Source organism: Panthera uncia (genome assembly GCF_023721935.1).
Source record: "Panthera uncia isolate 11264 chromosome A1 unlocalized genomic scaffold, Puncia_PCG_1.0 HiC_scaffold_17, whole genome shotgun sequence".
In the NCBI taxonomy this organism is placed as follows: domain Eukaryota; kingdom Metazoa; phylum Chordata; class Mammalia; order Carnivora; family Felidae; genus Panthera; species Panthera uncia.
This window is the reverse complement of record NW_026057577.1, coordinates 1,473,665-1,500,349: the sequence shown is the minus strand read 5'-3', so window position 1 is coordinate 1,500,349 and position 26,685 is coordinate 1,473,665. Positions and strand designations below refer to the sequence as shown.

The window sequence follows — 26,685 nt, the reverse complement described above, 5'->3', positions numbered from 1 at the left end:
TCTTTTGGGGTGTGGAGTTTGATAAGTTATTTATAGATCTTGGATACTAACCCTTTACCTAATATGTCATTTGCAAATATCTTCTCCCATTCAATTGTTTGCCTTTTAGTTTTGATGATTGTTTCCTTCACTGTGCAGAAGATTTTTATTTTGATGAGGTCCCAATAGCTCATTTTTTCTTTTGTTTCCCTTGCCTCCAGAGACATGATTGAGCAAGAAGTTGCTGTGGCTGAGGTCATAGAGGTTTTTGCCTGCTTTTTTTCGCTAGGATATTGGTGCCTTCCTGTCTTATGTTTAAGTCTTTCATCCATTTTGTGTTTATTTTTGTATATGGTGTAACAAAATGGTTCACGTTCTTTTTTCTGCATGTCGCTGTCCAGTTTTCCCTACACCATTTGCTGAAGAGACTGTCTTTATTCCATTGGATATTCTTTCCTGCTTTGTCAAAGATTAGTTGGCCATACGTTTGTGGGCCCATTTCTGGGTTCTCTATTCTGTTCTAAAGATCTAAGTGTTTGTTTTTGTGCCAATACCATACCATCTTGATGATTACAGCTTTGTAATACATCTTGAAATACGAGATTGTGATACCTCCAGCTTTGGTTTTCTTTTTCAGGATTGCTTTGGCTATTCAGGGTCTTTTCTGGTTCCATACAAATTTCAGGATTGTTTGTTCTGGCTTTGTGAAGAATGCTGGTGTTATTTTGATAGCTATTGCATCAAATATGTAGATTGCTTTGGGTAGTGTCAATATTTTAATAATATTTGTTCTTCCAATCCATGAGCGTGAAATATTTTTTTTCTTTTTTTTGTGTGTGTCTTCTTCCATTTATTTCATTCGCTTTCTGTAGTTTTCAGTTTATAGATTTTTCACCTCTTTGGTTAGGTTCATTCCTAGATATTTCATGGCTTTTGGTGCAATTGTAAATGGAATTGATTTCTTGATTTCTGTTTCTATTGCTTCATTGTTGGTGTATAGAAATCCAACTGATTTCTCTGCATTGATTTTATAGCCTGTAACATTGTTGAATTTATGGATCAGTTCTAGCAGGCTTTTTGGTGGAATCTTTTGGGTTTTCCACCTAGAGTTATCATGTCTTCTGTGAAGAGTGGAAGTTTGACTTCCTCATTGCTGATTTGGATGCCTTTTATTACTTCATATTGTCTGATTGCTGACAGTAGGACTTCCAATACTATGTTGAATAACAGTGGCTAGAATGGACATTACTGTAGTGTTCTTGACCTTAGTGGGGGAGCTCTAAGTTTTTCCTCATTGAGGATGTTATTAGTGGTGGGTCTTCCATACATGACTTTTATGATCTTGAGGTATGATGCTTCAATCCCTACTTTCTTGAAGTTTTTTTTTAATCAAGAAAGGATACTGTATTTTGCTGAATGCTTTCTCTGCATCTATCGAGAGGACCATTTGGTTCTTTTCCTTTCTTTTATTGATATAATGTATCACAATGATTTTTTGGTGTATATTGAACCAGCCCTGCATCCCAGGTATAAATCCCTCTTGGTTGTGGTGAATAATTATTTTAATGTATTATTGGATACAGTTGGCTAGTAACTTGTTGAGGATTTTTGCATCTATGTTCATCTGGGAATTGGTTGCTAGTTCTCCTTTTTAGCAGGGTCTTTGTCTGGTTTTGAAATCAAAGTAATGTTGGCTTCATAGAATAAGTTTGGGAGTTTTCCTCCCATTTATATTTTTTGGAACAGCTTCAAGAGTATAGGTGTTAACTTCTTTAAATGTTTGGTACAATTCCCCTGGAAAGACATCTAGTCCTGGACTCTTGTTTTGGGGGAGATTTTCGATTTCTTTATTGGTTATGGGTCTATTCAAATTTTCTATTTTTTCTTGTTTCAGTTTTGGTAGTTGATATGTTTCTAGGAACTTGTCCATTTCTTCCAGATTGCCCAATTTATTGGCATATAATTGCTCATAATATTTTCTTATTGTTTTTGTTTCTGCAGTGTTGGTTGTGATCTCTCCTCTTTCATTCTTTATATTATTTACTGGGTCCTTTCCTTTCACTTTTTGATCAAACTGGCTAGGGGTGTATCAATTTTGTTAATTCTTTCAAGGAACCAGATCCTGGTTTCATTGATCTGTTCTACTGTTTTTGTTGGCTGGTTGGTTGGTTGGTTGGTGGGGTTTTTTTGTGGGGTTTTTGTTGTTTTTGTTTTGTTTTGTTTTGTTTTGTTTTTTGGGGGTTTCAATAGCATTGATTTCTTCTCTAATCTCATTAGTTCTCATCTTCTGCTGGTTTGGGGGTTTTATTTACTGTTGTTTTTCCAGCTCTTTAAGGTGTAAGGTTAGGTTGTGTATCTGAGATCTTACTTCCTTCTTTAGGAAGGCCTGGATTTCTATCTACTTTACTCTTATGACTGACTTTACTTCATCCCAGGGGTTTTGGGCTTTGGTGTTATCCTTTTCACTGGCTTCCATGTACTTTTTAATTTCCTCTTTAACTTCTTGGTTAGCCCATTTATTCTTTAGTAGGATGTCCTTTAGTCTCCAAGTATTTGTTGTCTTCCCAAATTTTTTCTTGTCGTTGATTTTGAGATCATAGCATTATGGTCTGAAAATATGTATTGTCTTATCTTGATCTTTTTGTACTGGTTGAGGGCTGATTGGTGTGCCAGTATGTGATGTATTCTGGAGAATGTTCCATGTGCACTGGAGAAGAAAGTGTATTCTGATGGTTTAGGGTGAAATGTTCTGAATATAAATGTCAACTCCATATATCTGGTTCAGTGTGTCATTCAGAACCATTGTCTCCTTGTTGATTTTTTGATTAGATGATCTGTCCATTGCTGAAAGCAGGGTGTTGATGTCTCCTACTATTGTGGTATTATTGTCAATGAGTTTCTTTACATTTGTGATTAATTGATTTATATATTTGGGTGTCTCACATTTGGAGCATAAATGTTTACAATTGTCAGATATTCTTGGTGGATAGACCCCTTATTATGATATAATGCCATACTTCATCTTTTTTTACAGTTTCTGTTTTAAAATCAGATTGCCTGATATAAGTATGGCTACCCCAGCTTTCTTTTGGCAACCATTAGCATGATAGATTGTTCTCCATCCCCTTACTTTCAATCTGAAGGTGTCTTTAAGTCTAAAGTGGGTCTCTTGTAAACAGCATATAGATGGATCTTGTTTTCTTATCCATTCTGTTACCCTATGTCTTTTGATTGAAGCATTTAGTCCATTCACATTTCGAGTGAGTACTGAAAGATATGAATTTATTGCCATTGTGTCGCCTGTAGAGTTTGAGTTTTGGGTGATGTTCTCTCGTCCTTTCTAGTCTTTGTTGCTTTTCCTTTTTGTTTTTTTTTCAGCTTTTCTCCCTCAGAGAGTCCCCCTTAAAATTTCTTGCAGGGCTGGTTTAGTGGCCACAAACTCTTTAATTGTTGTTTGTCTGGGAAAGTCTTTATCTCTCCTTCTATTTTGAATGAAAGCCTTGCTGGATAAAGAATTCTTGGCTGCATATTTTTCTGAATCAGTACATCGAATATATCCTGCCACTCCTTTCTGGCCTGCCAAATTTCTGTGGATAGGTCTGCTGTGACCATGATCTGTCTTCCCTTATAAGTTAAGGACTTTTTTTCCTTTGCTGCTTTCATGATTTTTTCCTTGTCTGTATTTTGTGAATTTGACTATGATATACTTTGTTGATTGTAGATTTTTGTTTAATCTAATTGGAGTTCTCTGTGCTTCCTCGATTTCGATGTCAGTGTCTTTCCCAGGTTAGGAAAGTTTTCCACTTTGATTTGCTCACATAAACATTCTACCCCCTTTTGTCTCTGTCTTCTGGGAGCCCTATGATATGGGTGTTATTTCTTTTTAAGTAGTCACTGAGTTCTCTGTTTCTTATATCAGCTTTTTTGCCTTAGTCTCCCTCTCTTTTTCTGCTTCATTATTCTCTGTAAGTTTGTCCTGCATATTGCTGATTTACTGCTCTGTTTCATCCATCTTTGCCACCATCACTTCCATTCAAGACTGCATCTCAGTTATAGTATTTTTAATTTTGTCCTGACTAGATTTTACTTCTTTTATCTCTGTAGACAGGGATTTTAATGTATTTTCAACCTCAGCTTGTATTCTTATTATCATGATTCTAAATTCTGGTTCAGACATCTTGCTTGCACTTGTGTTGATTAAGTCCCTGGCTGTCATTTCTTCCCATTCTTTTTTTTTTTTTTTTTTGAAGTGAATTTCTTTCTTTTGTCATTTTGGAGGAAAATAAAGAATTAATAAAATAAAAAATTAAAATTAAAAAATTAAAAACAACACAAAAATATCAAATAAAGGATGCTAGATCCTAGGTGTGTTTTGGTCTGGTTGGTGAAAGAAGCTTGATAGAATAGAGAAAAAATGGAAAGAAATGAAAAGGAATAAAATGTGGGGGAAAAGTGGGAAAACGTTTAAAATTTAAAAAATGAATACAATAAAATAGAATAAAATGAAATTATGAAAGTAAAATAGAATTAAAAATTAAAAAAATGTAGTAGGAAAAAAATAAAAGAAAAAAATTTATAAAAATAGAAAATAATTTTTTTCCTCTTTCTGTTCATGAATAAGAAGAGAAAAGAAATAGAAAAAAATTGAATAGACGGAACAGCAAACAGAATGAAATATGATTGAAATTACATCCTGTTTCCCCTAGAAGTCAAACTATGAAGCACTTTATAGTCTGTAAACTAAGCAAACAGACTTGTGGTGTTCTTCTAGAGAGGTTGGCACAGACGGGTCTTGGTGTAATGGCTCCATTCTCCACTAGATTGTGCTGTTTAGCTTACTTGGGAAGATTGTTGTGGCACCTGCAAGCCTGTATGCACATGTGCAGGACAAGTGAAAATGGGGTCACCCAGCTATCCAGTCTCTAGCATCAGAACTCTATGCTTTCACTGATAGGCAATCAAGCACCCCTGCTTTGTCCCTGGATTCCATCTACTCCCCACTTCTATGCTCTGACCAAACTGTCAGCATGCCAGGTGGCACCTCCTTCCCAAATTTTATCTCAGATGGGTCTCTGTTTCCAAACCCCTCATTCTGAAGACCCAGTGGCTTCAACCCACTCTTGGGTCTTGCAGACCAATGGCCAGGTGCTGCTTGCTCCCAGGAATGTTTGTGCAACCATGCTGCTGCAGATGCCCAGAGACTGCAGCCAGTGCCAGGCTGCCCCAGAAAAAGTTCATGCCATCATCTAGCAGCAGCATTTCAGGGATTATGGTAAATCACAACACACATCTAGTGCCAGGCTTCACCACCCCCTAACATCCTTGTTCCAACACCAGCAAATATGGCTGTTCTCTGGGGTCCACTGTGACCTTTGCCTGTGGGGAGACCACATAGCCTCTACCAAGTATCCTCTCTGCAAGGGGACCGCTTCTCCCCATGTGACCTGAGGACCCCTCAGACCTCACTGTCTTCTCCTAGGGATCCACCCTTCCCACCAGAGCTCTATTCAAGCTGTGGAGTTTCAGACTGTACTCCCCTGTTTATTTTTTTTAATTTTTTTAACGTTTGATTTATTTTTGAGACAGGGAGAGACAGAGCATGAACAGGGGAGGGTCAGAGAGAGGGAGACACAGAATCTGAAACAGGCTCCAGGCTCTGAGCTGTCAGCACAGAGCCTGATGCAGGGCTCGAACTCACGGACTGCGAGATCATGACCTGAGACGAAGTTGGCCGCTTAACCGACTGAGCCACCCAGGCGCCCCAGTGTGCTCCCCTGTTTATAGAGTCCTAATGATATTTAAACCCTCTCCTTTCTCCTTTATCCTTCCTCCTTTCTTTTTTAGACCCTTATGGGTGTTCCCACTCTTTCTCTTTCTCTCCAGCTACTTTTGGGGGGAGTGCTTTTCCTGTACTCTCCTCCCTGTTTCCATCCTCTCTCCACAAGCAAAAACAGCTCCCTACCCTCTGTGGTGCAACTGCCGAGTTCTGTGGCTCAAGTTATGCAGATTGCTGTGTTAATTCTCACACAATTTTCTAAGTGTGCAAGATGGTTTGGTGTTGATCTAGCTACATTTCTGGGATGAGAGAGAGAAAAACGTTCCATGCTGCTCTGCCATCTTGGCGCCTCCAATCTATATGATACTCTTTATAGAAAACCCAAAAGACTCCACCAAAAAACAATGCTGGGATGACACACAAATACAGTAAAATCACAGCATACAAAATCAATGCACAGAAGTCTGTTTCATTTCTATACACCAATAATGAAGCAGCAGAAAGAGAAATTAAGAAAACAGTCCCATTTACAACTGCACCCAAAACAATAAGATCCCTAGGAATAAACCTAACCAAAATGGTGAAAGATGCATACTCTTAAAACTGTAAAACACTAGTAAAAGAAATTGAGGGGGACAACAAAGCAGGAAAGAATATCCAGTAAAAAAAAAGACAGTGCCTTCAACAATTGGTGTTGGGAAAACTGGACAGCAACATATAGAAGAATAGAAATGGGCCACTTCTTTACACCATACACAAAAATAGATTCAAAATGCATGAAAGACCTAAATGTGAGACAGGAAACCATCAAAATACTAGAGAAGAACACAGGCAGCAACCTCTTTGACCTTGACCATAGCAACTTCTTACTAGACACATAACCAGAGACAAGGGAAACAAAAGCAAAAATTAACTATTAGGAGTTCATTGAGAAAAAAAAATACCTTCTGCACAGCAAAGGAAACAATCAATAACTGAAAAACAATTTTTGGAAAGGGGGATGTTTGCAAATGATATATCTGATAAAGGGTTAGTATCCAAAATCTATAAAGAACTTACCAAACTCAACACCCAAAAAACACGTAAACCAGTTAAAAAATGGGCGGGGGGAATGCGGGTTGCTCAGTCAGTGAGCATCAGACTCTTGATTTCTCATGGTTTGTGAAATTGAGTCCCATATCAGAGCTCTGTGCTTGGGATTTTCTCTTTCCCTTTCATTCTCTCTCTCTCTCTCAAAAACAAATAAATAAACTTTAAAAAATGCATAGATGACACGAATAGACACTTTCCAAAGAAGACATCCAGATAGCTAACAGACACATGAAAAGATATTCAATATCATTTGTCATCAAGGAAATACAAATCATAACCAAATAGGTGTGAGACAACACCTCATACCTAACAGAATGGCTAAAATTAACAACACAGGAAACAACAGATGTTAGCGGGGATGTAGAGAAAGGGGAAAACTCTTATACTGTTAGTGGGAATTAAAACTGGTGCAGCCACTCTGGAAAATAGTGTGACAGTTCCTCAGTTAAAAATAGAATTACCTTAAGATCCAGCAATCGCATGTTGGCTATTTACCCAAGGAATACAAAAACACCAATTCAAAGTGATACATTCACCCTTATGTTTATAGCAGCATTATGTACAATAGCCAAGAAGTTACCCACATCCATGGATTGATGAATGTATAAAGTATATGTGGTTATATATATATATATATATATGGAATATTATTCAGCCAAAACAAGAGAATGATTGTTTTCCCTTTTACAACAACATGGATGGATGGAGCTAGAGAGTATAATGGTAAGTAAAGAAGTCAGTCAGAGAAAGATAGGTATCACATGATTTCACTCTCATGTGGAATTCAGGAAAAAACAAAAGAGCAAAGGAAAAGAGAGAGAGAGATACAATCAAGGAACAGATTCTTAGTTATAGAGAAAAAATTGATAGGGGGAGGTAGGTGGGGATTGTGAAAAACAGGTGATGGGGATTAAGGAGTGCACTTTTTGTGATAAGCACAGGGTGATGTACAGAATTGTTCAATCACTATATTAAACACTGAAACTAATGTAATACTGTGTGTTAACTAATTGGAATTAAAATAAAAGCTGGGTGCCTGAGTGGCTCAGTTGGTTAAGCATCTGACTCTTGATTTTAGTTCAGGTCATGCATGATCTCATGGGTCATGAGATCGAGCCCCCATCAGGTTCTGTACTGACAGTGCAGAACCTGCTTGGGATTCTCTCTCGCCCTCTCTGTCTGCCCCTCACCTGCTCATTCTATCTCAAAATAAATAAATAAATAAACTTAAAAAAACTAAAATAAAAACTTAAAAAAATAAAGTATAAATTCATGAAGTATTTAATATTTCAGTTTTGTCCACTGAAAAGACTTAGAAATAATAACCAACTGAATAGTATTGAGTATTCCTAGCCCCCAGAACAGATTATAGTTTTAAAATGCCATTTCACTGTTAAAAAAAAAAAAAGATACAAGGACACTTGGAGAAATGGCCAATTCCAGGTTGGCACAAGAATATACAAGATGAGCTTGGAACTTCTTATCATACTAGATAGCCAGGAATATAGCATAACTGTTAGGTTCATTACTAAAGTACTCAAGGGTCAACTTGAAATGATTTCCACTGACCAAAGATAGGATAATTTGAACTTGAATGAGGATAATCATTGTAATTGATCAAAATTCATCATATTTGCTAAAAATCATAATTTAAAAATGATACAAAAATTAATTGACTATGTTTAGAGAATAATATAGGACAGATTTATCACCTTGACAACTAGTTAAATTAAAGAGGAAAATCAGCCATCCTGCCTTTCTTTTGTGACTTATACCAATGGGTAAACAAAAAGTAAATAAGGAGAAATATTCTTCATGAAAGTATTCTAACCAAAATAATAATGATAATAATAATAATAAAGAATAGTTTTAGAATATCATATTTATGATATGTGATATGTGAAATCAGTGGATTTAATGGATTTAAGCACTGAGCATTAACAGCTGCTAATATCACAAAAGACAAATTAGACACAAGGTGCCTTCTGATGAAGAAACAGACTACCATATTCCATATTCCTTTCAAAGTAACCAAACTTGAATCTGATCAAGCCTCTGAACCAATTTGTAGGAAACTGGACAGAGAAGCAACAAGGTAAACAGCATGATGATTATGCAAACAGCAACATCCACACTAGGAGAAACTACAGGTCAAATGACAGGGATCTTTAATAGATAAATTATAAAGTAAAGAAGAGGTGGAAGGGGAACTTGAAAATTAAAAGAGACTTAAGACATTTTGCATTGTAAAAGGGATAAAGGATGAGACTTAATCATAACATCCAGGGATATTCTTTGGGTGATAAAGCTATACAGAAATGCAAATGTGTTATGAAATCAGTTGGTGGCCACTTTGATAGGAGAAGCAGGTGTGACTCAGGGGGGCACATAGACGGGTTGCTGGGTGACTGGCAAGGTTCTATTTTTCACCTTGGTTTTGGTTACAAGGGTGATATCTTATAAAATGCATTAGTCATACGTTGATTGGTTTTCTGTATCTGTGCTTTATTGTACAGTAAAAGTAATTTCAAAACTTTATTCTATTTGGAATTTATCTTGGAATTTAATGTGTGACAGTGACGTAAATTGTTTTTTCCCCAAATGATAAGGGAACTTGTAGAGGTTAATGAGGGGGAAAGACTTAAGTGACAACTCATATCATGTATTCATAAGTGAATAAAGCTGTATGATGCTGTTTAAGTCCAAGAACAGACCATACTAGCTGTATTTAATGTACACCTTCATTAAAAAAATAAATAAGTAAATAGCAAGGGGAGGGGCTCCTGGGTGGCCTTGTCAGTTGAGCGTATGACTTCAGCTCAGGTCATGATCTCACAGTCCATGAATTTGGGCCCTGCCTTGGACTCTGTGCTGACAGCTTAGAGCCTGGAACCTGCTACAGATTCTGTGTCTCCTTCTCTCTCTGCCCCTCCCCAACTTACACTCTCTCTCTCTCTCAAAAGTAAAAAAATAAATAAATAAATAGCAAGGGGAATATACAGGCAAAGAGTCAGCAGAAAGCAGGACATCATGATAAAACATGAAACATAGGAAATGCTGTGTCAGGTAAGTAGCCTTCAGCTAGTGTCGGAATGAACCTGCAATTCAGGGCCCAGTGTTGAAATTGTAGGGGATGGCAAGAGTGGCCTGCTCATTGTTCTGCTGAAATTGAGGCCAATGGGGAAGGCATGACTGAGCCAGAGAGTACACAGTTGTAAAGAGACCTTAGCAATCATCTTGCCCAGGATCTCCAACCCAGTAATGCTGGGGATTTATAAGTCCCAAATTTTCTCCATCAGAGATACAAGGAGTGAGGAAGAAGGGGCAGGGAGGTGGAAAGGACCCTTCCAAGCCTCGAGTGCCACTCAGAAAGGCATGTGGTAACAAAACTTCCTTCTCCTGTCTGAGGTCTGGACAAACAAGAAATCAGTGAAGTTACAGGAAGGCCTAACCAAGGAACACACAGCAGCTGGAATCATCAGGGTTTGGGGGCTTCTGTAGCCTCGTGAGTGAACATGTTAGTACCCTAGCTCTCCACCTCTTCATGTCTGCTAGCCTTCACCCCCTTATTCCTGCAGAACCAAAGGAATCCCAAACTCCTTGACTGGCAACCGCTCACCCTGAAGAGTTAGTGTCCCAAAGCCTCAATGCAAGCAGTATTGTGCTGTTTGTATGCCCAACTGTGGAAAGCTTAGCCTGATGCCCATTAAAGAGATTTCTATCAGGGGAAAGAAAGTGTAGAGGACATTTAGGGATCCTAAACATGCTTGACTGGTGGAATCATGGTGTGCCCTGAGCACTCTGGCTGCCTCTGGATCATGGGTCTCGGGAGACCATCTCCTCCCTCACACATTCCCACTGCTGCTGAGAGTCAAAAGACACAGAGTGACCAGGAGCTAGGCTCTACTGATCCCACCATTTCTATGTATGTGGCATGGTCTCTCAGGTTACTTAGTGTTTCTGAGCCTTGTTTTCATAATCTGTAAAACTAAGGCAATAATGCCACATTGTTAAATGAATTATAATATGTAAAGTACAGAAGAAGTGCTCAACCACCATAACCACCATGACTATACTACTATGGGGACACTGTGGCCCTGGACACCAGATCCAGAGAGTGACTTAATTCACCTGTTTCCTGCATGGCTGTGAGCTGGGGCTCTACCTTCTCTTTTCCCCTGCTGAACCACCCAGTACCATCCCACCCTGGCAGCTAAGCCTGCTGCTCCAGCTTTTGTCCCCATGAGGCTCCCAACACACAGAAGGGACAATGAACTTACCCTCAAGGACAACTGGAGAAGTGAGAGGTGTTATGGACTGAAGTTGTCCATTCTTCCCCAGATTCATACGTTGAAGCCTATTTCCCTAATTGTTACTGTTTGGAGATGGGGCCTTTTGGAGGCAGGTAGGTTTAGATGAGGTGGGAGTTGGGGGTGGGTTAACTATGTGAAGAGGATCAAGAGGTACAAACTTCTAGGTATAAAATAAATAAGTTATAAAACATAATAAATTTAACATATAGCATGGTGACTATTAATAATTATGTATTGTATATTTGAAAGTTGCTAAGAGAATATATCTTAAAAGTTCTCATCATAAGAAAAAATTATAATTCTGTGAGGTGATGGTTGTGAATTAGACTTGTTGTGGTGATCATATCGTAATGTATACATATATTGAATCATTCTTTTCCACACTCGAAACTAAACAATGTTATATGCCAATTATATCTCAATTGAAAAAACAACTACAAACAACAACAACACTACGAGTGTGTATATGAGAGTGTTTCTGGATGAGATAAATTAAATAATTAAATTAAATTAATAAAATAAAATAAAATGGTACATCATGACAAATCGACCAAAACCGAATGATATTGTTACAATGTTTTACAAGTCTTAGTCTAAATTATTTTGTCCAAGAGACAATAAACAAGTTATGTAGTTCTCACCTTTTTATCTTTGTATATAAATTTTTAATATAATATACCTGCATGTTATATAATGAGAGAGAAGGGCAGTGCGTGAGATTCTCCTCCTTTGCCTACAGGTCTCTGTGGACAAGGGGATGATCTCTGAAGCTTTGGTTATGTATAGAAGAATTCAGTGGGCACTTCCCATGCATGTGTGCATGGGTGTATGTTGCATTAATCACATACAGACTTGGAGATTAAAGGAAGGTATAGGCTATGAAGTGTAAGCAAATGACACTTACAAATAAAATCACCTCCACAGTGGCTCCACAAATGCGCCACACACCCTCACACGGATGGCTGCATACACCTGCCATCTCTCTGTTCAACACAAAATACACAATTATTACCTCCAGTAATGTCAATTTACATCCACAACAACCACACAATGCTACCTCGGCTCACCTCAGAGGTATATGTAATCACCCACTGACCCCTCTCCCCACCACCCACACTCAGCCAAACCAAGCTGCTGATCAACAACCAGAGATCAGGTGCCTGGACCCAAGGAAGGAGCCCTGAGATGGGGGGAAGGAGACATTGCATGCTGGATTCCTTGTGTTTTGGGATTTCCAGGGAAGCACTAGAAGCTTGGCCAGAGGTGGATGGGCCAAGGTGAAGTAACCGCAGTGCAACCTCCTTCTGGAGGAGAGTCCCTGTACTCTGCAGGTATTCAGGCATATTTCAGAGTAACTAAATGAAGAGGTGTGAATGAAGGATTGATTGGTTGAGTTGTTATTCAGTACAGTGATTTACTGTATGAAAATAGGAAGTTCTTGGAGGCAGGAACTTTTTCTTATTATTTTTAGTGATTTCAAAAACATTATTATGTGTCTACTCTTTACCTGAACCTGCATCTCCAAGTTTGGAAAGTGCTTGGCATGCATTTTGCTATTTTCCCTCCTACCCTTTCCACCTCCCTCTTTCCTTCTTCCCAGTCTCTTTTCTTTCCCTTTACTTTCCTCACTTTAGTTGCACTTCATTTGAAGAGACATTTAAGATAACACAGAGCCTGACACTTTGCTCATGATTTGCTCAAGCAATCTATAACTATGGATGAAGGAATGAGAGAGGAAAAAGGGAAAGTCCAGGAAAGATGACAAAGCCTCCTTCAAGCCAAGACAGTTTCTAGCCCACCAGTCAGACAGACAAGTAGTTTTTGTGTCTTCCCTATTTTAACCAGTCCTTGAAGTGCTTCTGAAGTCAGACAGAGTCAGCAGAAATAGAGAAATGAGAAGTTGTCTTCCTAATGCCCTGAAGCATGTAAGTCAGTATCCCACCTCTTCCTTCCAAGTTCTTTCCTCTCAGCACATGTCCGGGCAGGTAGGTCCCAACTCTACTCACACCAATATTATCTCCAGGGAAGAAGCCCTCACAAGGAGCCCCTGAGGCCCCAGCTTCCTGGGCTTCCCCTTCTGAAACATCACTACAATTTTGTCATTTCTAGAATGATACATAAATGGAATCGTATAGTACATGACCTTTAGGGATTGATCTTTCACTCTGCATAATTACCTGAGCTCTATTCAAGTTGTATCAATAATCCATCCGGTTTTATTGCTATGTAACATTCTATAGTATCCTATGGTGGCACCACAGTTTGTTTAACCATTTTCCTACTGTCAGGCATTTCGGTTGTTTCCTGGTTTGAGCTGTTATAATTAAGTGTGCTATGCACATTTATTTTTTTTATTTTGTTTTTGAGAGAGAGACAGGGACAGAGCGTGAGTTGGGGAGGAGCAGAGAGAGAGTGGAACACAGAATCTGAAGCAGGCTCCAGGCTTCAAGCTGTCAGCACAGAGCCCAACGCAGAGCTTGGACCCAGGAAACGCGAGATCATGACCTGAGCAAAGTCAGCCGCTTAACCGACTGAACCACCCAGGTGCCCCAATGTGCTATGAACATTTATTTATAGGGTGTGTGTGTGTGTGTGTGTACATGAATTTTCAGTTCTCTGAGATAAATACCTAAGAATGTAATTGTTGAGTTGTAATGTAAGTTCATGTTTAGTATTGAAAACAATTGCTAGATTCTTTCCAGAGTGGCTGTACCATTTTATATTCTGACCAGAAATGAATAAGTGATCCAGTTTCTCTCCTCACTAGCATTTGGTGTTATCACTACTTTTTAATTTTAGCCACTCTTCAGAGTGATGGTAGCATCTCCTTGAGATTTTAATTTGTACTTCAATAAAATAAACATCAATGTATTTTCATGTCTTTTGGCTTATTTTCTAAAATTAGATTGTTCACGTTTTTACCATTAAGTTTTGAGAGTTCTGTATGTATCCTATGTATGAGTCAGATATGTGGTTTGTGGGGAGGAAGAGTTAAGATGGTGGGGATGTAGGGGAACCCTGTGCTTTCTAGTCCCTCAAACACAGCTGTATTGAGGTCAGATAACTTGGAATACCCAGGAAATTGACCTGCAGAGAGGCAGAAGGATCTCCACAGTTGGAGGGACACAGTGTGGCAGTTGCCAGGTATGTGGAAGTGAAGTGGGAGAGAGAAAAATTGCAGTGCCACAGAGGGGAGGGAACCCTTTCCATGGAGAGACAAAAGGGAAAGAAACAAAGAGGGGTTAATAGACTGCAGTATCAGCATTCACACAAGAGGAAAACCTGTCTGGACCACAGACTGGTAAGCAAGAAGTACTGAATGTTGCATGGATTTTGTTTTGGTTTTTGTTTTTTGTGTTTTTGTTTTTGTTTTTTTGGCAAACAGTGTTTGGAGAGCAAACCTTGAAGTTTTGGATGGGTGTGACTTTCTCAGGAGCAGACCATGCTCAGAGGAAGAAGGAGCTGGCCCTGGGTTCCATAGCATGGTGCAGAAACCTCCCCTGTGCATTGGAAGAGTACTTTCCCCTTTCTGGACACATTTGGAAGAGGATATATTGCCTCCCCAAGGACAAAAGACTCTGCAGGCTTCAGCAAAAGGCCTTTCATCAACAGGGGACAGAGGTGCACCCAGAGAGAATATAACCTTTGCTGCTTTTCAGTCTGCTACACCATGGATTTTGCACACTGTGTGGGCATGGGAATGTTTTTCTAGGACAAAGGATATGAGACACAGTGTAGAGAGGCTCTACTCCACAGAAGTTGGGCGGGTCCATGTGGTGCCAGGTCCATTAAAACTCCAAGTTATGAATCCCAGCCACACTCCAAAGAAACAACACAGAAGAGTTGTAGCACAGGGTGAGCTAATTTCCCTCACTATTCTTGAAAGCTGCTTGAATAGTGGGGGGTATGAGATCCTCTGTACTGGGATGAGAAATGAAGTGGCACCAAACCAATACCAAATGGTGGGACTTCAGAAAGCAACACAATGGCCCCCAGTGGAAGCAGAACCTCTAACACCAAACCCCACCTTCTATGCCTGGAACTGCTTATTTCATAGGACAAGACTGACTCTGAGCCAATATAGTGGGCGTCCTCCAGAAGAAATGCACAGCCAGCACCCCACTAGCACCAAGTGCACTGGAAATCAGGTGCTTCCAAATGACACCTGCAGTTCTGGTAGAAATAAGACCAGGCTTGCTTTTCTTTTTTTATTTATTTCTTCTTTCATTCTTTTGGAATCAGGCTCATAGTTTCTGGTGTTTTTTTTTTTTTTTTTCATTTCTTTTTCTCTCTTTTTTTTTGATCAGGTTTCTTTATTCTTTTCCTTTCTTCTTTTTTTCTTCTTTTTTTTTCTATTTCTTTCTTTCTTTTTCCTCTGGAGTTAGCTTTAAAGTTTTTTGATTCTATGTTAGTTTTTGTTGTTGTTGTTTTTGCCTTTCCTTTCCTTTTTTTTTCTTTTTCCTTTTTTTGAATCAAGGTTTTGGGTTTTTTTCCCAGGATTATTTTAACAAGCAAATCAAGCACACTTAGTTAAAGGTCCAAACACTCCCCACTGCAAGAAAAAAAGAGTATTACAGAGGACTGACCAATGGGAAAGAGCAGCCAAAATGCAACAACAGAGTTCACACAGCATACACCAGAAACACTTCCTGAAGTGCTAGGCCCTGGACAGTGTATGATCCCTTTTTAATATAGTATTGTTCTCATGTTCAGGAAACATAACAAACTTTTAAAACACACAAAAGACAGAAATGTAGCCAAAATGACAAGATGAAAAAAATTTCCCAAAAAGAAAGGTCAAGAAGAAATCACAGCCAGGGACTTGTTCAAAACATTTATAAGCAATATACCTGAACAAGATTTTAGAAAAACAGTCATAAGACTACAAGCTGACTTGAAGAAAACATAGGAGACATAAGAGAAACCCTTGATGCAGATATCAAAGACCTAAAAACTAGTCAGGCTGAAATAAAAAATGCTATAACAGAGATGCAAAATCAACGGAATATAATAACAACGAGGACTGAAGAAACAGAAGAAAAAATAAGCGATATAGAAGATAAAATTATGGAAAATAATGAAGCTGAAAAAAGACAGAAAGTATTAAATCATGAGGAGAGACATGGAAAATTTAGTGATTCCATAAAACAAAACAATATCCATGTCATAGGATTCCCAGAAAAAGAAGAGCAGGATAAGGGGACAGAAGGTTTATTTGAACAAATTATACCTGAGAACTTCCCTTATCTGGGAAAGAAAACAGGCATTCAAGTCCACAAGGCACAGAGAACTCCCATCAAAAACAACAAAAGCATGGGGCGCCTGGGTGGCGCAGTCGGTTAAGCGTCCGACTTCAGCCAGGTCACGATCTCGCGGTCCGTGAGTTCGAGCCCCGCGTCAGGCTCTGGGCTGATGGCTCGGAGCCTGGAGCCTGTTTCTGATTCTGTGTCTCCCTCTCTCTCTGCCCCTCCCCAGTTCATGCTCTGTCTCTCTCTGTCCCAAAAATAAATAAAAAACGTTGAAAAAAAAAATTAAAAAAAAAAAAAAACAACAAAAGCAGGTAAACAGAATGGCATATTATAGTGAAACTTACAAAATATAAAAATAGAGAATTCTGAAAGTATCTAAGTAAAAAAGGTCCTTAATGTACAAGGGAAGATACATAAGGTAGGTAGCAGACCTGTCCACTGAAACTTGGAGGCCAGAAGAGAGTGGCAAGAAATATTCAATGTGTTGATTGGAAAAACTATGCAGCCAACAATTCTTTATCCAGCAAAGCTGTCATTCAGAATAGAAAAAGAGATAAAAAGTTTCACAGACAAACAAAAACTAAAGGACTTTGTGACCACTAAACTGGCCCCACAAGAAATTTTAAGGGGAACTATCTGAATGGAGAAAAGAAAAAAAAAAAGAATACCAAAGTAACAAAGACTACAAGGTACTAGACAGAGAACATCACCAAAACACTAATTCTATGGGTAACACAATGGCACTAAATTCACGTCTTTCAGTAATCTCTCTGAATGTAAATGGACTAAATGTACCAATCAAAAGACACAGTGTATCAAAATGGATTAAAAAAAAACCAATATCCATCTATATGCTGCCTACAAAAGATTCATTTTGGACCTAAAGACACCTGCAGATTGAAGGTGAGAGGATAGAGAACTGTCTATAATTCTAATGGATGTCAAAAGAAAACCAGAACAACCATATTTATATCTACAAATTAGATTTTAAAACAAAGACTGTAACAAGATAAAGAAGAGCATTATATCATAATTAATGGGTCTATCAATCAAGGAGATCTGACAATTGTGAATATTTATACCCCCGTGAGCACCCAATTTTATGAATCAATTATTCACAAACATGAAGAAATTCATTGATAATAATACCATTATAGTAGGAGACTTTAATATTCACTTACAACAATGGACACATTATCTAAGCAGAATATCAACAAAGAAACAATAGCTTTGAAAGACATACTGGACCAGACAGACTTAACAGATATATTCAGAACATTTCATCCTAAAGCAGCAGATTGCACATTCTTCTCAAGTGCACATGGAACATTGTCCAGAATAGATCATATACTGAGTCATAAATCAGCCCTCAAGAGGTACAAAAAGATTAAGATAGTACATGCATATTTTCAGATCACAAAGCTATGGAATTGAAGTCAACCACAAGAAAAAGTTTGGAAAGCCCTCAAATACATGGAGATTAGAGAACATCTATTAAAGAATGAGTGGTTAACCAGGAATTTAGAGAAAAAATTGAAAAAATAAATGGAAGCCAATGAAAATGAAAACATAATAGTCCAAGCCCTTTGGGACACAGCAAAGAGGAAAGTATATTGCAGTTCAGGCCTATGTCAAGCAAGAAAGGTCTTAAATATGGCGGGAGGCTGTGTGTGCTAGCAGGGCAACATCAGCCACCCACCTGTGTTGGAGCAGGGTTAGCGCTGCGCTCGGGGGTTCACAGCAAATGTTTTAATTAAAGCATGGAATATGGAAATCAGAAGAAAAACTAAAAGAGCTAGTGCTTTAGTCTCATCTGAAATTCTGTGGGCATGCCTCTTATAAGCAGTATAATGGCAGAATTTTAAGCCAAGTTGAGAATCTCTTTTAGTAGAAATTTCAAGTATTATTTTTGACTACTACATACTAGTAACTGTTCAGTTGGTGAAATTGAAGATCTTTCATCAGATCTTCACCAGATCAGAATAAATAAATCAAGAAGGAGGTTTTTCCAGGAGCTGGCTGTGCAAGATTTGCTAGAATTCATATCTGATCACACAGCTGAGAAAGACCCTTGGTTTATTTGGACATGTTGCTGAACCTGAGGCTCGTATGCTTCTGAGCTGCTGTGGATGGCCCTGGCTCTCTTGACCACTCTTCCAAGTAGGATGTCACTGAGATTCCTCAAATGGAGCCTCCTGCTGCTGTCCCTCCTGAGTTTCCTTCTGATGTGGTACTTCAGCCTGCCCCCCTACAATGTGATAGAACGTGTTAACTGGATGTACTTCTATGAATATGAGACAATTTACAGACAAGACTTTTTCTTCACACTTCAAACTACTCTACTCAAAACCCACTTCTTATCATTCTGGTGACCTCACACCCTTCAGATGTGAAAGTCAGACAGGCCATTAGTTACTTGTGGTGAAAAAAAAAATCTTGGTGGGGATATGAGGTTCTTACCTTTTTCTTACTAGGCCAGCTGGCCAAAAAGGAAGACAAAGTGTTAGCATTGTCCTTGGAGGATGAGCACATTCTTTAAGGTGACATAATACGACAAGATTTTTTTAGATACAGGTGGGTAACTGAGTTTTGCCCCAATTCCAAATACATCATGAAGACAGACACTGATGTTTTCATCAATACTGGCAACTTGGTGAAGTATCTTTTAAATGTAAACCATTCAGAGAAGTTTTTCACAGGTTATCCTCTAATAGATAACTATTCCTATAGAGGATTTTACCAAAAAGCCCATATTTTGTACCAAAAGTATCCCTTCTAGGCACTGGATTGGGTTCCATAATGTCCAGATATTCGGTGCCAAGAATCTGTCAAATGATGAGTCACATAACACCATCAAGTTTGAAGATGTTTATGTTGGGATCTGTTTGAATTTATTAAGCATGGACATCCATATTCCAGAAGACACAAACATTTTCTTTTTATATAGGATCCATTTGGATGTCTGTCAACTCAGACGTGTGATTGCAGCTCATGGCTTTTCTTCCAAGGAAATTATCACATTTTGGCAGGTTATGCTAAGGAACACCACATGCCATTATTAATTTGACAAAAGCCTAGCGAAAGACAGGATACTCTGTGGAAAGTGTTAAAATTGCTGTAAAATGTCCAATGGAAAACTCATGGGAGGGTCACTGTGTTGAGTTGCACTGAACTGAGAGTCATGAAGAACCCACAGACTGGGGACTGGAGGGTCACACTTTGATTCACCTAGACAAAAACCAAGTCAGGCTCTTTAAAGGTGATCATAAGAGGAATTAAACACCTTATAAAGGAATCTGGGATTTTTGTTAATAAAACTAATAGGACCAAACTATTTGAACATGCCATTTGGCAGACTAGAATTTGTTAAAAGGGTTTCATTGAATTATAAGCTCATTAATCCATAGCAATGAAGCAATGTAGATCTCTACTTATTGAGCATTCTGGTCTGTTAAGGTTTTTGTGTATATCTGACATGGGTTGCCAGTTTTTAAAAATACATAGTTCTGTGTAAAAACTAAAGTTACACTGAACAAAATTTAATCTGTTTTGGTCATTCAGAAGGTACTTCAAGATGTTACAGCATTTCACTGTTATAAATTACTATTTAATATTACTTAGGACTTCCTGGTATTTGAATGTTATTATTGTTTCAGTACTGTATAAAGAGAATAGTGATTCCTACCCTTTTCCATTTGAACTTTTACCCAGTTACTTCACTGATGAATTTATTATTTCATAGCTCCATTAATGTAAAGTCATTGGTCATTATTGCATATCAGTAATCTCTTGGACTTTGATAAATATTTTACTGTGGTAATACAGAGAAGAATTAAAGCAAGAATATCTGAATTTTTGTCTTGTTTTTAAAACTGCAATCCCCAGTGTTTATATGTTACTCTATCTGTTTCATTTTTTCACCTGAAAATTAAGAATAATATAGAATGCCAGGGAGCATGTTTCCTTTTGGAAAGGACTCTGAATACAAAAAAGAAAAAAAGGACCCTGATGGCAAGAATATTGTGAATATTATTATTAATCTGCTCCATGTGTGTTCTCATTAACAATCAATTTGAGAATAAAGAGGGAAAAAAGAAAGGTTGTAAATACACAATTTGACATTACACCTAAAGTAGCTAGAAAAGGAACAGCAAATAAAGCTTAAAGCTAGCAGAAAAAGGAAAATAATAAAGGTTAGAGAAGAAATAAACTATAGAGAAACAAACAAACAACAACAGCAAAAAAAAAAAAAAAAGTAGAACAGATCAATGAGTCAGAGCTGGTCCTTTGAAAGAACTAACAACATCGATAAACCCCTAGCCAGACTTATCAAAAAGAAAATAGAAGGACTCAAATATATAAAATCACAACTGAAAGAGGAGAGATAACAACCAACACCACAGAAATACAAACAATTTTAAGAGAATTCTATGGAAAATTATATGCAAACAAACTGGGAAATCTGGAAGAAATGAACAAATTCCTAGAAACATACAAACTACCAAAACTGAAACAAGAAGAAACTGAAAATTTGAACAGACCCATAACCTGCAAAGATATTGAATCAGTAATCAAAAATCTCTGAACAAGCAAGAGTCTTGGGCCCCTTGGCTTCCCAGTGGAATTCTACCAGACATTTAAAGAAGAGTTAATACTTATTCTTCTCAAACTGTTTCAAAAAATAGAAATGGAAGGAAATCTTCCAAACTCAGGTATGAAGCCAGCATTACTTGGATCCCCAAAACAGACAAAGACCACACTAAAAAGGAGAATTACAGGCCAATATCCTTAATAAATCTTGGATGTAAAAATTCTCAACAATATACTAACAAATCAATTCATCAGTACATTAAAGAATTATTCACCATGATCAAGTGGGATACATTCCTGGACTGCAGAGCTGGTTCAATATTTGCAAATCAATCAATGGGATCCACCTCATCAATTAAAAAAAAAGAGATAAGAACCATATGATGCTCTCAATAGATGCAGAAAAGCATTTGACAAAATACAGCATCCATTCTTAATAAAAACCTTCAAAGTAGGGAGAGAAGGAACATACCTCAACATTATAAAGGCCATATCTGAAAGACCCAAAGTGACTATCATCCTCAGTGGGGAAAAACTGAGAGCTTTCCCCCTAAGGTCAGGAACATGACAGGGATGTCCACGCTCACCACTGTTGTTCAACATTGTACTGCAAGTCCCAGCCTCAACAATCAGAAAACAAAAAGAAAGAAAAGGCATACAAATTGGCAAAGAAGTCAAACATTCACTCTTCTTAGATGACATGATACTTTATGTGGAAAACCCAAAAGACTTGACCAAAAAAACCTGCAAGAACTGATACATAAATTCAGCAAAAATTCAGGATATAAAATCCACATACAGAAATTGGTTGCATTTCTATATACCAATAATGAAGCACCAGAAAGAGAAGTCAGGGAATCTATCCCATTTACAATTGAATCAAAAACCATAAGGTAAGTAGGAATGAACATAACCATTCAGGTAAAAGATCTGGACGCTGAAAACTATAGAAAGCTTAAGAAAAAAATTGAGGACACAAAGAAATGGAAAAACATCCCATGCTCTTGGATCAGAAGAACAAATATTATTAGAATGTCGCTACTACCCAAAGCAATCTACACATTCAATACAATCCTTATCAAAATAACACCAACATTCTTCATAGTGCTAGAACAACAACAAAAAAAAAATTCTAAAATTTGTATAGAACTAGAAAAGACCCTGGATAGCCAAAGTAATGTTGAAAAAGAAAACCAAAACGGAGACATCACAATTCCAGACTTCAACCTGTATTACAAAGCTGTAATCAGTATGTTACTAGCATAAAAACAGGCACACAGATCAATGGAACAGAATAGAGAACCCATAAATGAACCCACAAATGTATGGTCAACAAATCTTTGACAAAGCAAGAAAAAATATCCAATGGAAAAAAGGCAGACTCTTCAGCAGATGGTGCTGGAAAGACTGGACAGAGACATGGAAAAGGATGAAAATGGACCACTTTCTTACACAATACACAAAAATAATTCAAAATAGATGAAAGACCTAACGTAAGACAGGAAACCATCAAAATCCTACAGGAGAAAATAGGCAGCAACCTCTTTGCCCTGGGCCACAGAAACTGCTTACTAGACATATCTTCAGAGGCAAGGGAAACAAAAGCAAAAATGAACTTTTGGGAACTCATCAATATAAAGAGCTTCTGCACAGTGATGGAAACAATCAACAAAACTAAAAGGCAACCAATGGAAAGGGAGAAGATATTTGCAAATGACATATCTGATAAAGGGTTACTATCAAAAATTTATAAAGAACTTATCAAACTCAATGCCCATAAAACAAATAATACAGTGAAGAAATGGGCACATAGATACTTTTCCAAAGACATTCAGATGACTAAGAGAAACATGAGAAGATGCTCAACATTACTCATCATCAGGGAAATACAAACCAAAACCACAATGAGATACCACCTCACACCTATCAGATGGGCTAAAATTAACATTTCAGTAAACAAACAGATGTTGGCGAGGATGCAGAGAAAGAGGAACGCTTTTGCGCTGCTGGTGGGAATGCAAACTGGTGCAGCCACTCTGGAAAACAGTATGGAGGTTCCTCAAAAAATTAAAAATAGGGGCACCTGGGTGGCTCAGTCAGTTGAGCATCTGACTTCAGCTCAGATCATGATCTCACAGTTTGAGGGTTTGAGCCCTGCTTGGGGCTCTGTGCTGACATCTCAGAGCCGGGAGCTTACTTTGGATTCTTTGTCTCCCTCTCTCTCTGCCTCTCCCCCACTCGTTTTCTCTCTCTCTCAAAAATGAACACTAAAACAAATTTAAAAAAATAGAACTGCCCTACAACCTGATGTGGGAAACAAAGGCAGAAGGAAATGGCAGATAAAAAATTTCCTTATGATCTGCAGCCCATTGACAAATACTTGAGGCTGGCAGAGTATAACATTTCTGTAGAAACCACCTACTGTCTTAACGTTAATGCTTTGCTAGAAGGAAAAACCTTATCTTGAGAATGGCTGGCCCTCCAGTATCCTGTGAGTCTTTAGCATGTAAAAGCTCCTTTGGAAATTTTCCTTGGACTTTATCTCCCCCAACTCCCAAATATATAACTAGTCATTCCTCATGGTCCTGGGGCAACTCTTCCTGCCCATAGGTCCTGTCCTCGTTCTTTAATAAAATCACCTTTTTTTGCGCCAAAGATATGTCAAGAATTCTTTCTTGGTTGTTGGCTCCAGACCCCCACCACTCCAAAAAAAACCTCATCCCAAGCCAGCAATTGTGCTACTAGGTATTTATCCAAAGGATACAAAAATGCTGATTGGGGGGGGGGGGCACATGCCCCCTAGTGTTTATAGCAGTGCTATCAACAATAGCCAAATTATGTAAAAAGCCCAATGTTCATCAACCAATGAATGAATAAAGATGTAGTATGTGTATGCGTGTATCTATAATGGAATGTTACTCAGAGATTAAAGAAAATGAAATCTTGCCATTTGCAACAATGTGGATGGAACTAGAGTGTATTACACTAAGTGAAATAAGTCAACCAGAGAAAGACAAATATCACATGATTTCACTCATATGTGGAATTTAAGAAATAAAACAGATGAACATATGGGAAGGGAAGGAAAAATAAGATAACAACAGAGAAGGAGCAAACCATAAGACACTCTTGAATACTGAGAAAGGGTTGGGGGTTGCTGGAGGGGAGATGGGTGGGGGGATGGCTGTGTGGGTTTGGGCATTGGGGAGGGCATTTATTGGGATGGGCACTAGGGGTTGTGTGTAGGTGATGAATCACTGGGTTATACTCTTAAAGCCAGTTTACACTGTATATTGACTAACTTGAATTTAAATAAATAAAGTTCAAAACATATGCTCAAATACCTTAAAGAAGTCATAGGTAGACACACAACTAAAGTAAATCCAAATAATGAAGCATCATCAAATAGATATCAATGTATTGAAATTTTTAAAATGAAATTAAGTAGAATTTATGGAGTTTAAATTTACTAGGGTGTTTCATCAACAGATTTGAGCAGGCAAAAGAAAGAACCAGTAAAACTGAAGAGAAAACAATCAATTATAAATTCTCAAACAGAAAAGAGAGAAATAAATAATCTCAGAAAGCAGAACACCAACCAATTAAGCATATTAAACATAATGAATGGGAGCTCAGACGGTTACAAGAATGAAGAAAGAATAGCAACAACATTTGAAAAACTAATGTATGAACACTTTCCAAACTGGTGAATGACATGAATCTACACATCAGAAAAAATCAATGATCTGTAAACAGGAAAAAGTACAGACACTCACAGTTAGACACATTATAATCAAACCGTGATAAGCCAAAAACAGAGACTACAGAAAGCTGCAAAAGAGAAGCAACTAATATATGCAACTAATATATGATTATCACTTACAATAATAGCAGATTTCTCATCAGAAATGATAGTCAAGTGCAGTGAGATAATGTATGCAAAGTGCCTAAAAAAGATTTTTCACCCAAGAATACTACAGCTGGCAAACTATTCTTCAAAATAAAAAAAAAAAAAACTTATTTCCATACACACACATCCTGAGGACTTTTAATGCTTGTAGATCTTCCCTACAAAAGTGCTAATAAAATTCCTTTTGATGAAATGAAAGGACGCTTTATGGTCGCTTGAATATGTACAAAGAAATAAAGGTAACTACATGGGTAAATACAAAAAAAATTTCAAAGATACGTGGCTTGCAAATATTTTTTCAGTCTGTATCTTATACTCTTAACAAGGTCTTCTGAAGAATGAATTTTTAATTTTGACAAGGTCTGATTTAATGATGTTTTCTTGGGGAACCTGGGTGGCTCAGACGGTTAAGCATCAAACTTCAGCTCATGTCAGGATCTCACGTTCGTTAGCCTGAGCCCTGTGTAGGGCTTTGTGTTTACAGTGCAGAGCTTGGAGCCTGCTTCGGATTCTTGGTCTCCCTCTCTCTCTGCCCCTCCCCACCCAGGCTCTGCCTCTCTTCCTTTCAAAAATAAATAAACATTTTAAAAAATGATGCTTTCTTTTATAGATTACACTTTTGCTGTCATTGCTAAGAACTCTTCACTAAGCTCTAAGTCCTGAGGATGTTCTCCAGCTATAAAGTTTTATATGTATTATATTATATGTAGTATGTTATATTATAGTTTTATATGTAATATTTAAGTCTGTGATTCAAATAAATAAATAAATAAATAAATAAATAAATAAACCTGTGACTCATTTTGAGCTGATTTCTGTGTAAAATGTGAGCAGTTTCTCAAATAAAGTGTGTTCATCTACTAATAAATTTTATATACCCTTGGTACAAAAATTAGCATATTGGGGCACCTGGGTGGCTCAGTCATTTGGGCCTCTGACATCGGCTCAGGTCATGGTTTCACAATTCATGGGTTTGAGCCCCGTGTCGGGTTCTATGCTAACAGCTCGGAGCCTGAAGCCTGCTTCGGGTTCTGGGTCTACCTGTCTCTCTGCCTCTGTCCCACTTGTGCTCCGACTCTCTCTCTCTCTCTCTCTCTCTCAAAAATGAATAAACATTAATATTTTTTTTAAAAAAGAAAAATTAGTATATGCATAAAATTACAACAAAGAAAATTAAGGATTTTCATAATCTTACCTCTTACAGAAAATTATTTTAAAAAATCATAAAATTTACATTTAGATGTATGTCCTTTCCACTTTCTTTTTCCTTTTTTCTTAGATATGTTTGGATCCCTTCCATTTCCTTTTGAAGATGAGGAAAAGTTTTAAAATGAAACTCGCAGGTTAGATAGAATTTCATTCTCTTTCATCTTCATCCTTTGACCGGTTTTACCATTAGAAAACTAATGTTTAGAGAGGGTAAACAACTTGCCTTCAACGTGACCACTAACCTAGCCATCATTTACTGTGCCTTGTTCCATACTGGGCTAAATTACAAAACAAGAACAAAAGCAAAAACAAAAACAAAAACAAAACAAGACAAGACAAAACACAACACAACACAACACAACACAACACAACAAAAAAAGAGCAACTACTAGAGCACAGTAAAGCAAAGGTAAAATTATTCGTCCAAGGTTTGGGGCTGTCTGGGAAGCCAGGTTCTAAATAACAGGGAAATAGAGGTATCCTAGTGCAGCCCTGGCCTGGAGGTCTAGACAGATGCCCAAGGAGAAATGAATACTTTTATAAACAATAAATTAGGCATGGAGGCTC

At 37.8% G+C, this 26,685-nt stretch overlaps 1 pseudogene; it reads left to right on the top strand.

The window, feature by feature from the left end:
• Positions 1 to 18,441: 18,441 nt before the first annotated feature.
• LOC125935127 (UDP-GalNAc:beta-1,3-N-acetylgalactosaminyltransferase 1-like) lies at positions 18,442 to 19,483 on the top strand (annotated as a pseudogene).
• The last annotated feature ends 7,202 nt before the right edge of the window (positions 19,484 to 26,685 follow it).